Here is a 17,223-nt window from a genome sequence, read left to right as displayed (position 1 = left end):
AATGAGTGCCTGAGTTGAGAACTATTTATAAATCAAACATTTACAAATATAACACCACAGAGCAGAAGTCAGGGAAATCTGGATACTCTTTCACTTGCCAATTTAGTTTGCAGAAATCTATGGAAAGGGAACAATGATGGATCACTACAAAGTTAGTTGCTACAGATTTTTTTCTAATTGTGAAATACGTGGAAGAATATAGAGAACTCACTCCACATAACCAACTGGGGAAATAAATCAATGAAGTAAAGTGTTTCATAAAACGAAATACATGAAATTCACTTATGGTATGGCTCCAGGGGAAAGCGAAAGGATAGGGGGAGCTTTGCTCTTTAGTCCATTAAGTATAAACCAAATTTTACAAGAGAATTATCATATTATACTGAGTCCAAATAAGTGATAACTTAGAAGCAAAATTTAAAGTATTAAGGATAATTTTACTTTTTATTAAATATATTTAAATTTTTTCTATAGCACTTCTCATGTACTTCTACAATGTTTTATGTTTTAAAATACTTCAGCACCTTCTCATTGTTAACAAAAAGTGAGTAACAAAAGAAATTTTAGCAATGAATTCTTACCTAGTACATGCTTATTTTTAACACCATTTTTATTTAATTTGTTGTTTTGGTTATTATTATTATTATTAGTGTGTGTGTGTGTGTGTGTGTGTGTGTGTGTGTGTGTGTACATGCACAGCACTTATGTGACTGGTGCCCACAGACGTCAGAAGAGGGCATCAGATACCCTGGAACTGGAGATGAAGACAGTTTGGAACTACCATGTAAATGCTAGGAATCAAATCTGAGTCCTCTGGAAGAGCAGTCAGTGCTCTTGACTACTAAGCAAAATCTCTCCACGTTCAAGCATATGGTTTTATAAGTGAGTTTGTCTCTGACTGTGTAAGATCAACTAAAGCTCTATAGTATATGATAACATTTAATCTTTCATAACTTCTGCTGAGGATTAAGCATTTGCTATTGCCATCTTCATGTGATCCAAGAAAATATAAGCCCTTTCCTTAAATGACTACTTCTCTTGACTTAATTACATAGGCATCTCTATCTCAATTACCTTAGATGAATACTCTATTTTTGTGAGCAACTCTTTCACTATGGATATAAACAAAGCTTAAGACTTTGCAATAGTCATAGTATTATCACTGAATTAATGTCGCAAGTAGGAATTTAAAAGCAAGCATTCATCTTTACAGCAGACTTGAATTTGAGGGTTCTAATGATTTTTTTACCCTAAAATTTATTTTCTCAAATTTAAGTAACTCTGGTTTTAAAAAAAAAAAAGCATTCCTCTGCTTCTCGTTCATAAAAGCAGTTATTCATAAGGGAAACAATGTTATCCTAAATGACCATTTGCATTGCTGATTTGCCTTGCCGTCAGTTCATATCTCTTCTCTCGCTCTTCCTTGCCACCATGAACTTCGAAATTGCTAGAACTTCCTACCAGAAAAAGGTTTTGAATAATTAAGCTTAAACTGTGCTGGTCTCATTTAATCTTCAAAGAAACCTGAGAGACAGTCTGTTACTGTCAGCTCTCTCACACTGTAACAAAAGTGCCCTCACAGATGACTTCGGAAATAAAATAGTTCAGTTTAACTCATATCTGGAGGTTTGAAGGGCCTGGAAGGGTAACCCCACAGTTTTGTGATTTTCAAAGATCTCTGTAGAGAATGGCAAAAGCATACATTGGAGTAGGTGTTCACACCATGAACAGAAAGCAGAGCAAGCAAGAGAAGAGATAGGATCCTCCAAGTTTGAGGACATGTTCCCAGTGGCCTAAGAACTTTCCCCCTCGATAAATCTATTAACCATTACATCATTTACCAGTAGTGATATATTAGAAACAAGTCCTTTAGCAAAGGACCACTTGGAGGCTATTCCCACATTCAAGATGAGGCACGGGTGATTATTATTACCCCCCTCTTTCACAGGAAGAAATCAAGACCCACCAAAGTCAGGTCATTTGCCACTGAGGAGCAGGGAGGAATCAACAGCAAACTAGTCCTCTTGTGCTGTTTGCATCCCCTGTCCATGTTCTCAGCCTAGTGACTGAGCTCCTTTCTTTGTTTAGCAGTAACAATGCATTTAAAATACCAGAACAAGCTTTGGCCCACTTAGGTGTGCTATTTCCTCAATTAGACAAATGGGATGTGCCCAGCTCCAGGGACAAAAGGGAGAAGGGTGAGAGTCTTCTCTTCTTGCCCTTTGCAGTGTACGTCTGTGCACTTCTCAGGTTACACAAGGCCAAGTATCAGCTCTATTTAATCTCTATTTCTTATAAATCTGATATATGATTTCTGGCAATACAGTTCTTAGAATAAAATTTAACTCCATTAAAATCACTTGGAGTTCCAATAAACCATTATAGTGGACTTTAGCCAACAGGAGGGAAAAATACCCACAAATAATTATCCCACTGTTAAAGATGACTTTATAGGCTTTAAAATGACCCCTTTGTTTTCATAGGTAAATTATATCACAATATCTCGAAAGGATAATTGTGGTAACTGCTTTAACATATTTTTCACTTCACGGTGTTAAGTATAAGCCCTTCATTGCCCAGGTATATTCTTGGCTCAGTCAGGATTCGCATCCCCTTTGCTCACCAACATGTATCAAATGTAAACAAAAAGCGAGTGTGTGGTGTGGGACTGTCATGCTGGAATCCCAAGTCACGTGGAATTCCTCATCTCTCAGTGTATCGGGGTAAGCAACAAATTCATAAACCATGATTTTAAAATTCTCCTGTGCTGTTGGGAGAGTCCATAAGTTAGGATTTTAAAAGTTATGTGTATGCTTGTTGTTAGTACCATTTTCTATATTGAACTTTAAAATTAAAAAAAAAAATTAAAGAAAGTCAAATGTGTTGGCAGAGTCAGGAAAAGCTCCAATTCAAGGCCAATGTTTGCTAAATAGAAAGACCATGGTTCAAAAAAAAGAAACACCACCACCACCATGAACAACATAACAACGTAATACAATTCTTTTAGAGCCTAAAAATGCTGTAGTGTGTTTGGTAGGTTATTATTATCATTTATGAGAACAATACAAACAAAATTTTCTTCATCATTTCACAATGAATTTTGAATGTACCTGAGAACATTCTTCATATTTGAATAACACTAGATATGAATTTTCAGTTCTTTACATGTAAATACAAGCTGTATGGAAGAAATAAGTGAGTTACAAAGTGACCTTTCTATAAACGTCCTGAGTGAATTAATTTCATCTGTCTCACAACATAACTTAAGCTTATTGGGTGCAAACAACTTCACCAAAGCAGTCAAAGCCAAAGAGCACTTGACTAACAATAGCTGCTTAACAGAAATTAAGATAAAATGCATCTATAAGTGAAAATAAAAAAAAATAACACCCTTTCTGCCAACGCCCAGGGGTCATTGAAGACAGTGTATAACAAATGGACTAGAATACAGGTTTTTCCAGCCCTAACAGGGTAACTCGGTGCTTGGTGACAGCATGGATAGGATCTGTGTAAAGGTAAGCCAGACAAAATCACAATGTAGAGAGGGGAGTTGCCACAAAGTCCCCGGATGAGAAAGTCCTAGCTGAGGAGATATTGACAATTGGCAGCTGCTGGGAGAGGAAGAGTTAGGGTTCCTTATCAATGTAGCCCCTGAAAAGACAACCATACTCCATAGGAGGTCACACATGCAAAAGCATATGGGTAACAACACAAATTAGTCTCAGTAATGCATAGAAGACACACAGAGACACAAACTTAGAAGGACAGGCAAAGGGTGTAGTCATAGAGAAGTTGGGGGGGACGTTGACTATGATCAAAACACAAGAAGAAAATTTTTGAAGAACTAATTTTAAAAATGGAAAAATGAATCAATATGTAAAAAAAAATAAATTCAAGAAAGTGGCTTCTTCTTTCATTGACAACGAAATATAAAACAAAGAGCAACTTTTTATGAACTCAGTGATTACACTCTCAACTTGCATCAAATCATCCTCTCCAAATGAGGTGCTCAGGACCAAAGGTTTTCAGCCTCCTAAAGGGTTAAAGAAGTCAAGTTACTTTAAAAAAAATAGTGGAAGAAAAGACACAAAGGAATCCTGTTAGGGTCTGGTGAGGATTAACAGACCACAACACTAAAGCCCCACAGCATCCTTTAGCCTTCTGAAAAAGTGTACTAAAACCATTAACATGGGAACAACCAATGAAACATGACAATAAACGAGGACAGCTCTCTACACCTCTACAGAACCACACAAACAAGCACTTTAAAGAGCATCATAAATCAATCAAGTTTTAACCATATCCAGAAAGGCTGGGAACAGAGGAAGGCCTAGGAGAAGACAGAAAATTAAAATATACAGTCTGTGTTAATTCAAACAAAAATCAAACCAAACTCACCAAAATCAAACCAACCTTGGTGTCTGGCACTGAGAACAGCAGTCGTATTGTTAAAGAAATGCGAATTCTATTCTATGTGGGCTTTTTGTGATTTTCTTTTCGCCTAAGGTCGTGCATTTGTATGGACAGCATTTACAGGAGGCTGCCCACTTACAGCACTGCGGATTGTTCATTTCTCCGGGCAATAAACCAGAGGTTCATGGTGTGCTTTCTAAGTCTGATGGCCTATGAGAGTCTGCTGTACTGCAAGGGCAATCTCAGCCCTTCACGCCTCAGAGAGCAAAGGTGAAGGACAACTTCCACCTAAGCACACAGCCAGTAATCTCTATATATAAAAAAAAGTCTATGCAGGTCTCAAAGTCTACTACAAACCCTGTGTACCTTAAATTGTCGGACTGTAGGAGCAAGGAGAAGCTGCTCAGGAAGTACTAGGAAGAATATTGGAAGGAAAAATTGAGTAAAGTTATGGCTTTAAGGAATTGAGAAGAAAAACTATTAAAGGTTCATTTAGTTCTTCAGTATTTCCAAATTGCTGTGTGTTTTTACAGACTGTTCTTTAATTAACTAAGTGCAAACCTTCAAATACTTCCAAAGTAAATTTGAGATCAGATATCTAACCGTAACTGTCCAGTCTTTAAAGAGCCACACCCTCTTGAGAACTGAGGAAGTATTCCTCCGTTCACAGCTACATCTTAAACTTCACAGATAACATGGAGCTTGGGACCATCAAAAGTTAATTGATAGTAGCTGAATATAACACAAGCAGTTAGGATCCTCCTTTGTTCCAAAGGAATGTGCTATAACAGCCCACATGGAAGGAGGTCAGTTTATATTAATTTCAGCTTGGATAAGCATATTCTGTTAGATTCTAGGAATCATGTAAATTTTGAGAGACAGGATTCTGGACATAAATCATAGATTACACCATTGTCAAAATAGTTAACATCTAGTGTAAAGCTCTCTCTCCCTGTCCTCCATCCTTTCTGATGTGTATGCATCTGTCTCTATCTTATTTTCTCTCTTTCTCTCTCCCTCTAATATTTATACTTTTAAATTTTCAGATAATCTAAAACCATAGTATCTAAAAACAAAATTTTCTTGCTGTTTTGTGTTTACCAAAAAGCTTTAGAATACAAAAATATGTCCCAGCTGCCTATTGTGCATTGCATGGGATGTTCCATATTTAGTCCTTCTGTTATTTACCACTTCCATGTTCCCTGTAATCTCCAGGGCAACACAAGTTGTCTCAGACCTCTATACCAAGCATGAATTCATGAAGAAGACTGCTACATATTTTTTCTTCTCTAGGGCAATACATTAAATTTAATGGATCTTAAATATTTGTTACAACTTACTATATCCACAACCTCAGATTGACCCCAGTGCGGTGATGCTCGGAGATGTCAATACTCCACTTGGAAGTGTCACCAATATACAGGCCATCTGGAAAGAAAATTAAACAGAAAAATCTGGTGTTAAAGGACATTATAAAGCAATAGAAGTCTGCAGAACATACCACCTAAAAGTTAGGTCCTAAACACTAACGGATACACATTCTTTTCAGCATCAAATGGAACTTTCTCCAAATTTGAACACATAGTAGGACACAAATAAATCTCAAAAAACATAGGAAAGCTGAAACAAAGTTCTGAACAGTGGAATAAAGATGAAAATCAACAACAATAGAAACAACAGAAAGTACACAAATTCATGGAAACTAAGCAGCACTCTACTAAATGATAATTGGGCTGGGCCAAGGAGAGAAGTCAATAATAGAATTTAAATTAGTCTAGACTTGAGAGAAGATAAAAATTTAACATATCAATATCTTCAGGACACACTAAAGGTAATTCTAAAAGGAAATTTATAGCACCAATTACCTACATAAAAGAAGAGAGTGGAGAGAGAGAGAGAGAGAGAGAGAGAGAGAGAGAGAGAGAGAGAGAGAGAGAGAGAGAGAGAGAGAGAGAGATCAAATACCAAATTACCATATGAGCAACTACTTGATATACCTGAAAGCCTTGGGGTAGGGGAGGAAAAAATACACCCCCAAACAGACAGAGAGTTCAAATCAGAGCTGAAATTTATAATTGGTTTCTTAAAAGTTTAACAAGATTTATAAACTTGTATCCAAATTAACCAAGAGAGGGGGGAGAAAGAGAGAGAGGGAGAGAAGAGAGGAGGAGGATCTTTACTTTTGAAAACCAGAAACAAAGAGGGACATTGCAAAAAAATACTGAAGAAGTCAGAAAATCATAAGACTATATCTAAAAATCTATATTCTTCCAGACTGGAGAAACTAAATTAAATGTATGAATTTCTGTACATATATAATGGTCTACTAAAAATAAATCAAGATAAAATTGATTGATTAAATTAACATAATATATATAGTGAGACAGAAGCAGTAATTACAAGTCTTCCAAATAAGAAGTTCCCAGGATCACACGATTTCAGTACAAAATTATATAAGACCTGAAAAGAAGAATAAACACCAATACTCCTCAAATTATTCTATAAAACAGAAAATGGAAAATTTCAAATTATTTTTCTGAAACTAATGTAATCTTCATACCAAAACCAGAGTAAAGACCCAACATAAAAAAAAATTATAGGTCAAAATCTCTAATGAAATTGTGTGAAAATATTTCCAATACAATCCTTGGACACTGAAATCAACACACTTCAAAGAAATTATTCCCCATTATCAAGTATTCATCTCTGACTTTATTACAGAGATGGAAGAACTATGTAAAACTCATAAATCAATAAACATAACTAATCACATAAATATGCTCAAATGTGGAAACTCTGTGACTACCTCATTAGATTCAGAAGGGACCTTTGACATAATGCTAAATACCTTTATGATAAGAGTCCTGGAGAAAATTAGAACACAGGGGACATATCTCAACAAAATAAAGTCAATATGCTGGAAGCAGACAGTCAACATTACTTTTAGGAAAACTGAAAGAATTTCCACTAAAATAAGAAACAAAACAAGTATGTCAATACTCTCAACTTCTTCAATATAGCACTTGAAGACATAGCTGAAGACATAGCTAAAGCAATAAAACAGTGAAAGAGTTGAAAAAGGAAGAAATTCAGGCATCCTTATTTGCAAATGATACAATACTGTACAAAGAAGACCCTACAATTTCCACCAGGAAACCTCCACAGCTAGTAAATACATTTAGCAAAGTAGCAAAATACAAACTTAATACCCAGAAATTAGCAGCCTTCCTATATACAAATGATGAACAAACTTTTCTGAAAAGGAACCCAGGAAACAAAGCCATTCACAATAGCCTAAGAAGTGTCTTGGAATAAGTCTAACTTCAAAGAACAAATTTAACTAATCATGCAATGCAAACTTTAAGAACACTGAAAAGGGAAACTAAAGAAGATGGAAACTCTTCCCATACTAATAGATCCCATAGGATTAATATTTGAAAATGGCCATCACACCAATGTAATGTACAAATTTTAAGCAATTCTCATCAAAAACCCAATGTAATTCTACACACACACACACACACACAGATACACAGACACACACACACACACACACACACACACACAAAATCTAGGCATGGTGGCACATACCTTTAACCCCAGCACTTGGAAAGCAGAGGCAGGCAGATCTCTGTGCATTCAGTGCTAACCTGGTCTACAAACTGAGATCTGAGACAACCAAGGTTATTATGGAGAGAAACCCTGTCTCAAAAAACAAGAGAAAAAAAACCACTTAATTTTTATTTTTGTATTAGTTACCCTTCTGTTGCTGTGATTAAAACACTAGGACTAAGGTAACCTGTAGGGAAAAGTGATTATTTGAACTTACAGTTTCAGAAGGATAAGAGTCCTTATCCTTGAAAAGGAATCATGACATCAAGTGGCAGATATGGAAACAGGCACAGGAAGCAGAGGGCTCTCACATTTTGGAACTTCAAGCACGAGTGAGTCAGAGGCAGAGAAAGCAAACCAGAAGCAGGTAAGGTATTTACTCCCAAAGCTGTAGCCCCAGGGACACACTTCCTCCAGCAAGGCTATACCATCTACTGTTACTCAAACAGCACCACCAACTGGTGAACAAGTATTCAAATGCCCAAGACTATGGGGGATAATTTTCACTCAAATTCCACTACAATATGGAAACACACACACACCTGATTTATCCAAAACAATCCTGAACAATTAAAAAAAACTAAAACAAGACAAAAGAAAGTGCTAGAGGTATCAATATCCCAGATTTCAAATTTTATTATCCAGGTATAGTAATAAAAACATCAAGATAATAGCATAAAAACCAACACATTTATCAGCAGAGTAGAATTGAGGACCCACACATAAGCTGACACCTCTGCAGCCACCTACGTTTTGACAAAGAAACTGACACTGCACACTGGAGAAAAGACAGCATCTCCCAGAAATCATGATGATCAAACTGTATAACAACATGCAGCGTAAGGAAACCTGATCGATCCCCAGTTCTCACCCTGCAGAAAAGTCAGTGCTAAGTGGACCAATGACCTCAAGCTCAGACCCAACACCATGAATGTGATAGAGGAAAAGTAGAGACTACACTTGTACTCACTGGTCCAGGAAAGGACTTTCTGAACAGGACCCCAGTTGCACAGGCATAAGACCAAAATTTGATAAACAGAACCTCAGGAAACTAAGATGATTACATACAGCAAAAGACACCATCATGCCAGTGAAGAAGTGGCCTACAGAATGGGGGAAAAAGTTTTATGGCTATAAACCCAACAAAGGGTTAGTATCCAGTATATACAAAAGTAAAAATCTAAATGCCGAGAAAACAAACAATCAAATTTAAAAAATGGGGCATGTAGCTAAACAGGGAGTTCTCAAAAGATGAAATACAAATGGCTGAGAAACATTTTTTAAAATGTTCAGCATCCTTAACCATCAGGGAAATGCAAATTAGAACTACTTTTAGATTTCATCTTACCCCGTTCAGAATGGCTAAGATCCAAAAAACAAATGACTACAAATACTGGCATGGATGTGGGGAAAGACATACACTTATTCACTGCTGGTGGGAGTGCAAACTAGTGAAGCCACTATGGAAATCAGTCTGGAGATTCCTCCAAAAGCTAGAAATAGACCTGCCACATGATCCAGCTCCACCACTATTAAACATATGTCCAAGGACTCTGTATCTTACTATAGAGATAACCTGATCATCTATGTTCATCCCTTCCCTATTTACCATAGCCAGGAAATGGGAACAACCCTAATGTCCCATAAAATGATGAATGGATAATGAAAATCTGGCGCATTTGCACAATGGACTATTATTTAGCTATTAAGAAAATTGAATTATAAAATCCACAGGCTATTGGATGGAAACGGAAATCATTATTTTTGACACCGAAGACAGGTGGTTCATGTTTTCTGTCATTGTAGGTGCTCTCTTTGCATCTTTAGTTATGTGCTCCACTGGGAAAACCCATTAAGGTTAGTGCATTTTTAAAACGCTATGAGGGGCCGCTTCTACCAAAGGGTGCGAAAATGCAGTGGTATAAGAGTTAAAGGTGAATAAAGGAATGGGAATGGTTAAATTGAGGGAAGAAACAGGAGGATAGAGTAGAAGAGGGAATATATAGATGGATAAGTAACGCTAAAGACCTTTCAAAAGTGTCACATGGAAATCTCCTATTATAGAAGACTCCTAAAATACATATATACACAGATATAAACCCTTTGATCTAAATGATGGTCACCTACTCACTGGAATGATGATGCCCTTTGCTGCACAGAAGTTTTTCAGTTTCATGAGGTTCCATTTATTAACTGTTGATCTTATGCTTGTGATCCCGGGATCCTGTTCAGAAAGTCTTTTCCTGGACCAGTGAGTTCAAGTGTAGCCTCTCCGTTTTCCTCTATCAAACTCATAGTGTTTGATCTTAGTTTGAGCTTCTTGATCTTTGTTACCCAATAACAGAGTGCCAAAGGCCCTACATGACACCATGTGCTACCAAATAAAAAGCCTATGGCAGAAATGGGTTACTTTTTTTTTAAGTTGTTGACCAGTGAGATCCTATAGACCTCCAGACATCCCAGGTTTTTGCCAATGGTCTTGGTTGCCCTCCAGAACTTGATGTTAAGACACGACTGCCGAAAATGTCACAAACTTGAGTGATAGAATACGGAGATGTCAAGCTGGTTTTGACCTAGAAGCTTTATCCCTGCTGGCTAGCTTTCATAGCTCTGGACAGGGCTGTGCTACTGGAGGGGATAAGGGACCATCAGTTTGAATCAGCTGTGAACCCTGAGAGCTACAGTAATGGCTGGTCTGGCAAACCGTGCCCACATAGACAATAGTAGAAAGAGTGTCAAGGGGGTAACTATCCTCTTTTTATTTTTAATTAAGGCACACTCCACAAGATGGCATTCATAACTGGCACCATTTTCCGGGCTAAGGACCTGTGGCCTAGGCCACGTACTGGAGAACCTCCTGCTGTTATTATGCTAAATGGCCAATGTTTCACTGACTCCTAATGACTTAGATATCTCTCACTCTTTTACAGTGAATCTACTTTCTTATAATAATTTGTGATTATTAGAGACTACAACTGATCCAGTTGTAGAGAATAAGAGACTACGGAATGCTCAGGCCTAAAGACACCTACACCACACTCCTCTCCTGTCAAGGCTCAGAGATCATTGAAGAAGAGAGGGAATAGAGAGTATAAGAGTCAGAGGAGATTGGCATCTGCAAGAAAACTGAATTTTGGACGGCAGTCGTATAAATGAACTCACAGCAGCTATGATAGTATGCCCAAGACCTGCTTGACCTGAAGCAAAGACAAACCTAGAGAGTTGCAGATGTGGACATGAAGTCCCACCCCTAGGTAAGGATTTACAGTTGGCAGTAGATGGGAGAGAGAGAGAATTAATTTTCCTTATGGGTATGACCCCTGGTTGGCTGAACAAGCTCTAGTGTAATGTCCCACATCCAAGAGTATATGAGCAGCAGAAATTGGACTTGACAGATTACAAAAAGAACACAGAATTTGATGGATTGGAGTAGGGAAAGTCTGGGAGGTATTTGGGAAAGGGGGTGAATATGATCAAAACATACTATATAATATTCTAAAAGAACTGATAAAATTATTTAAAATGTATAATTTAATCAGAAATTGTCCAAGGAAATGCATATTTTGATTAGCTGTGTAATATGGTTTACAATATTCAAAATATTTAAAGTAGTATATAGAGATCCATGGAACATTAAATAATTCATGGAGTATTCCAAAATATGCATACTACAAACTCTAGCAGTCAGATGAATCTAAAGCTATTTTCATGGGGAAAAGGGAAGATATTCAGACCCCCACACATACATACACACCAAGGACCTTGGCAACAGAAGAATGAATAAAAGTTTGCTTTGCTGCAGTGTTCTGCACACAAAACATCCACCTGCACAGCGGCTATTGCCCAGAAGATATTTAATCACCTACAACTCATGTGATTTCTCAAATATAACTATAAATGACATTCAGTGACATTTTTATCTACCTGTTTTAAATAAAGCAGTGCTTTTTAAGTACCTAAAATCTATAAGTACTTTCCAGCTTCAGCCATACTCTCGAATGTCTCATAGTTCTCTTATCCTTAAACTGTATTTCAAACACTCTAGGACTATCGAGTGTCTGGTATCGAGTGTCAAGAAATGTATGCTGCATGGGTTTGTCACAGGTGGCAAGCCTGGCAATGTTGAGATTATAAATCAGAATGTGAGCTCCATAATTTGCCCAGCTCTGTTTATTCAACTAAATCTGTATCAGTACATTGTCTATTTAACCCATTTCTTCTATAAGTAGAATAGTTTACTTTTGACTCCACAATATGAGTGTTTTTCAAATCTTTATGTGCTAAGTATTGTCTATAATAAAAGTAGCAGTTCATGTCTTGCTTCACATCTCTTAGATTACTCTTTGTACAATGTAGAATTTTATGAATCTTTAAAAATTGATAAGTTGGTTACCTTTGTTGTTATTATAATTGTGATTATCATTAAAATCATGATTTTTATACCTTCTAGTCATTTCTTATCTATAAGAAAATTACAGGTTTAAGAATGATATTGGAAAATAAATGGAATTTCTGTGGATTATCATGTCCATCCATTCCAATTGCCCTGTGCAAACATATCCATATCGATACTTTTAGATATTACTAACATTCTCATCACTAATTTACTGTAATATTTTTTTTAAATTTCATTTTAAATGTCATAATAGTCTTTCAGTGACTTATTTTATTGTTTTGTATAATAAATAACTTTGTAAATCACCACAACTCTAACTTCAGAAACAAATTAATATCAAATATGACATACAAATATTCTATCCTTTGTTAAATTACTTTATTATAATTTATGCTCTTCCTGATTCCAATGTCTTTCATCTTTGCAGCCCCTACTCTTCTCAAGGACTTGAGTTGAAAGAATTTTGTTAATGGCCAAAACAAATAACTGCATATTAAATTATATGTTATTTTTAGCTATTTTGTTATTCTTTTTTTTTTTTTTGGTTTTTCAAGACAGGGTTTCTCTGTAGTTTTTTTTTAGAGCCTGTCCTGGAACTAGCTCTTGTAGACCAGGCTGGCCTCGAACTCACAGAGATCCGCCTGCCTCTGCCTCCCGAGTGCTGGGATTAAAGGCGTGCGCCACCACCGCCCGGCTTAGCTATTTTGTTATTATATTAAACCTTTAACCTGCCTGGAATATACTTTAGCTTGAAGTGTAAGAAATTAATATTAGCCAGGTGGTGTTGGCACATGCCTTTAATCCCATCACTCAGGAAGCAGTGGCAGGAGGATCTCTGTGAGTCTACAGAGCTATTTCCAGAACATCTATGGCTGTTACATAGAGAAATCTTGTCTCAAAAAAAAAAAAACAAGAAAGAAAAAAGGAGGAGGAGGAGGAGAAGGAGGAGGAGGAGGAAGAGGAGGAAGAAGAGGAGGAGAAGTAGGAGGAGGAGAAAAAGGAGGAGGAGGAGGAAGAGGAGGAAGAGGAGGAAGAGGAGGAAGAGGAGAAGAGGAGGAGGAGGAAGAGGAAGAGGAGAAGAGGAGGAGGAGGAGAAAGAGGAGGAGGAGAAGAGGAGAAGAGGAGGAGGAGGAAGAGGAGAAGAGGAGGAGGAGGAGGAGGAGGAAGAGGAGAAAAGGAGGAGGAGGAGGAGAAGGAGGAGGAGGAAGAGGAGAAGAGGAGGAGGAGGAAGAGGAGGAAGAGGAGAAGAGGAGGAAGAAGAGGAGGAAGAGGAGAAAAGGAGGAGGAGGAGGAGGAGGAAGAGAAAAGGAGGAGGAGGAGGAGGAGGAAGAGGAGAAAAGGAGGAGGAGGAGAAGAAAGAGGAGGAGGAAAAGGAGGAGGAGGAGGAGGAGGAGGAGGAGGAGGAGGAGGAGAAGGAGGAGAAGAAGAAGAAGAAGAAGAAGATCAAGAAGAAGAAGAAGAACAAGAAGAACAAGAAGAACAAGAATAAGAAGAACAAGAAGAACAAGAACAAGAAGAAGAACAAGAACAAGAACAAGAAGAACAAGAACAAGAAGAAGAAGAAAATGTTATTTCAGTTTCTTTCAGAATGCACACGTTACCAATGTGATGACCTAATAAATACCCTGCTCTTTCAAATTGCTCCGTAGTGATTTGTTATGGCAGCCTATGAAACTAGTACAAATGTGAAGTCAATTTTTTCAATCAAAGTAACTAATATCTAAACATATCCTATAAGCTACTTTTGAAAAGCCTTCATATAGAAATCACAAAACTTTTGTATAACGCCATTGCATATAGACCACTTTAATGCACACAGGAGGTTAATTCACTGAGAAACTATAAACCATATAAAGAAATGGGCTGTCATAGGAACATTAAAAGACACTATACAAGAAGACTCATGCTCTAAGAATTTGTGATAAAATAAACATATTTATGATATACAGTGGTTTAACAAATACAAAAGAAAATCTAACACTATCGTAAAAGAAAAATGTTTTAGTTAAATTTAGTTTCTAGATTTTATACATGAAATACAGTTAAAGAAAAATAATGTGGAACATTAAAATCCTAATGCACAAGGAAAATAACTGGTTAAATTAATTTAAAAAGAATTACATAAGTATGGCAATAGGATCTGTACATTTCTGGCACCCTCTCCTCAGCTGCCCAAGGACCTAGCTGGGGGCGTCTTCCTGGACACCTGGGAACCCCTCTAGAGTCGAGTCTCTGCCAACCCTAGAATGGCTCCCTTAATTAAGATATATAATTCCTTGTTCCCATATCCACTTTTCCTATATCCCAACCATCCTATTCCCCCAAGCTCTTCCCATCCTCCACTTCACACTTTTCTCTCCCCATTCCCCCCTCCCCCATCCCACCCCACCCCCATGTTCCCATTTTTTGTCCGGCAATCTTGTCTACTTCCAGTATCCAGGAGGATAACTATATGTTTTTCTTTGGGTTCACCTTCTTATATAGCTTCTCTAGGATTTGGAAGTCAGGACCGTGAGGAGTGTGTTTACCCATTGAGACGGTGGGACAGATCTAACGGGAGACCACCAAGTCCAGTTGGAATGGGACTGATGGAACAGGGGACCAAACCAGACTCTCTGAATGTGGCTGACGGTGTAGGAGGACTGAGAAACCAAGGACAACGGCAATGAACATGACCTCTACAGCATGGATGGGCTCACTGTGAGCCTTGTCAGTTTGGTTGCTCACCTTCCTGGACTTAGGGGGAGCTGGGAGGACCTTGGACTTAACATAGTGAAGGGAACCCTGATGGCTCTTTGTCTTGGAGAGGGGTGGAGTGGGGGTATGGGTGGAAGGGAGGGGAGGGTAGGGAAGGGGGAGGAGATGGAAATCTTTAATTAAAAAAAAATAAAAAAAATTAAAAAAAAAGAATTACATACTAGAAGAACTAACCATTGTGAGCTATCAGAGGAAGCCAGAAGTTTTATGTCTGCACATCTTTACAAGCTATCAAAACACTTGTTATCTAGAACAACAGAGCAGAAACACATGATATTTCTATTTATTTGGTTTCTCCTCTGGTTAAAGTAGAAGTAATTTCTCTATCAAGTCCCAACTAGTATCATGCTTGTGATTGAGGATAATTGATCTGAGGTGGTGAGCAAGGATCCTTTGGGGGTATGAAGAGAAGCAGCCTTGAATCCCTTTTCTTTCTTGAGTTTTGATTTATGGGCTATAGTATAAAAAGCAATAACATTAAAAATTCAGTTATATCTGAACCAATAGAATGCTGAACAAGTTGCAATGGGTTGTAGGAACTGCAACAATAAGAGCCTGTTACAGATTCTAGGTAATCTAATCTAAAAGTTATCCTGGAGTCTAGGAGGATTCCCCTTGTGGTATGTTCTGGCCTCAACAATGACTGTCCTATTAATAAATCACTCCAAGAGGTAACAGCAACTTTAAACCAAAGAAAGTTATTCTATCACAAAGAGCATATCAGTTATAGACAGACTGGCTGTGATTTATTACTAAATCCTTTTTCCAATGTGACTTTTCTTCTTTAAACTCATATACTTTATTTATGACAATAATTTAAATACTATGTAACACTACTAATTTAAGTACAAACAAGGTACTCAAAGGGTCCTTTCATGAGTGAAGTTTGAAGATCATTGACTGCTAACAACAAAATTTTAAAATAGGAAATATGTAAACTTTGTAAACTATGGTGTATGTTTGTAAGTATATGTATAAAATCATATATACATATACATGCATAAATGATTATTAAATCCTAACTTAAATATGAATAATAATGAGGCAAATAAGCGTACGTTATTTGCATTGGCGCATGGGTATACATAGCTATGTGTAAGTACACTTGCCAACACTGTCATGTATGGAGGCTGATATCTCTGGAGAAGTTGTTGGGTAGAAACTGCTATCTCCAATTTGGTTTTTGTCCACACTCCTTCCAAAAATAGAGTGTAGAGAAAACGAAGATAATATTTGTCACATGGGAGTATCATTTCAATAGGAAAGTAAGAACTGAAAACCTTGGTGACAAGATGCTGAGAGAGGTGGATAGTCCGTGGGCTGCACATCCTAAGCAGGCCCCAGGGTGTGGTTACAGGTATTTCAGCCCTGTGATCGCAGAGTGCTTCAGCATGCCAGGCAGAAACAGTCCCTTAAGAGAAAGTTTGCAGATCTCTAAGGTTTTAGACACAGACTTCTGGTGGCTCAGGCAGGCATGAGTCTGGGAACTAAGGCCTAGAAGCTGGATCTAAAGAACTCCTTGTTCTTCAGAAACCTCAGGTGTAGAGAGTTTGAACTCTGGGCATCTTGCTGCAGGCACTTTTGGGAGGAAACCTCCATCTTCCACAGAGTTCTGTGGAAATGATGTGTTGAAGCCTGAAGCATTCCCCAACTTATTGACAAACTATCTGGGCCCTGGTTGACTGCCTGTTGGTAAAGAAATAAGGTGAAGCAGAGGACCAGTCAGGGAAGCACCATCAAACCAGCTGTTTCTCGTTGTTATGGTAATTTTGGCAGGCATCCATATTCTGTTTCAGACTGCATCTTATTCAAGGCTCTGGATGTCAAAAGCCATAGCTTGGGAGGAGTGTTTGGGAGAGCATGAGAGGAGTGTTTCTTTTGTACCTCCTGCTGCTGCTTTGACAACTGGTAAAAGACTGTTTTGAGTTTTCTGCCCAACAGAGAGCCCTGAAATAGGCAGGATGCTCTGTACAGGTCAGCCCATCTATTCCTATATCATTGGGATTTCGTTCTCTAGCACCTCTTCACCTTAGTTTTTTGAGACA

At 37.7% G+C, this 17,223-nt stretch overlaps 1 long non-coding RNA gene across 1 annotated transcript in view; it reads right to left on the bottom strand.

Annotated features, from left to right (window-relative positions):
• The window catches only part of LOC119817422, a 118,861-nt gene that overhangs the window by 26,856 nt on the left and 74,782 nt on the right, over positions 1 to 17,223 (bottom strand). Inside the window, exon 2 of the long non-coding RNA XR_005285900.1 lies at positions 5,754 to 5,841. This is a non-coding gene — a long non-coding RNA (uncharacterized LOC119817422). The remainder of the gene's footprint in view (positions 1 to 5,753; positions 5,842 to 17,223) is intronic.

This window comes from Arvicola amphibius, chromosome 6 (genome assembly GCF_903992535.2).
Source record: "Arvicola amphibius chromosome 6, mArvAmp1.2, whole genome shotgun sequence".
Lineage (NCBI taxonomy): Eukaryota > Metazoa > Chordata > Mammalia > Rodentia > Cricetidae > Arvicola > Arvicola amphibius.
This window is presented reverse-complemented; position numbering and strand designations above follow the sequence as displayed.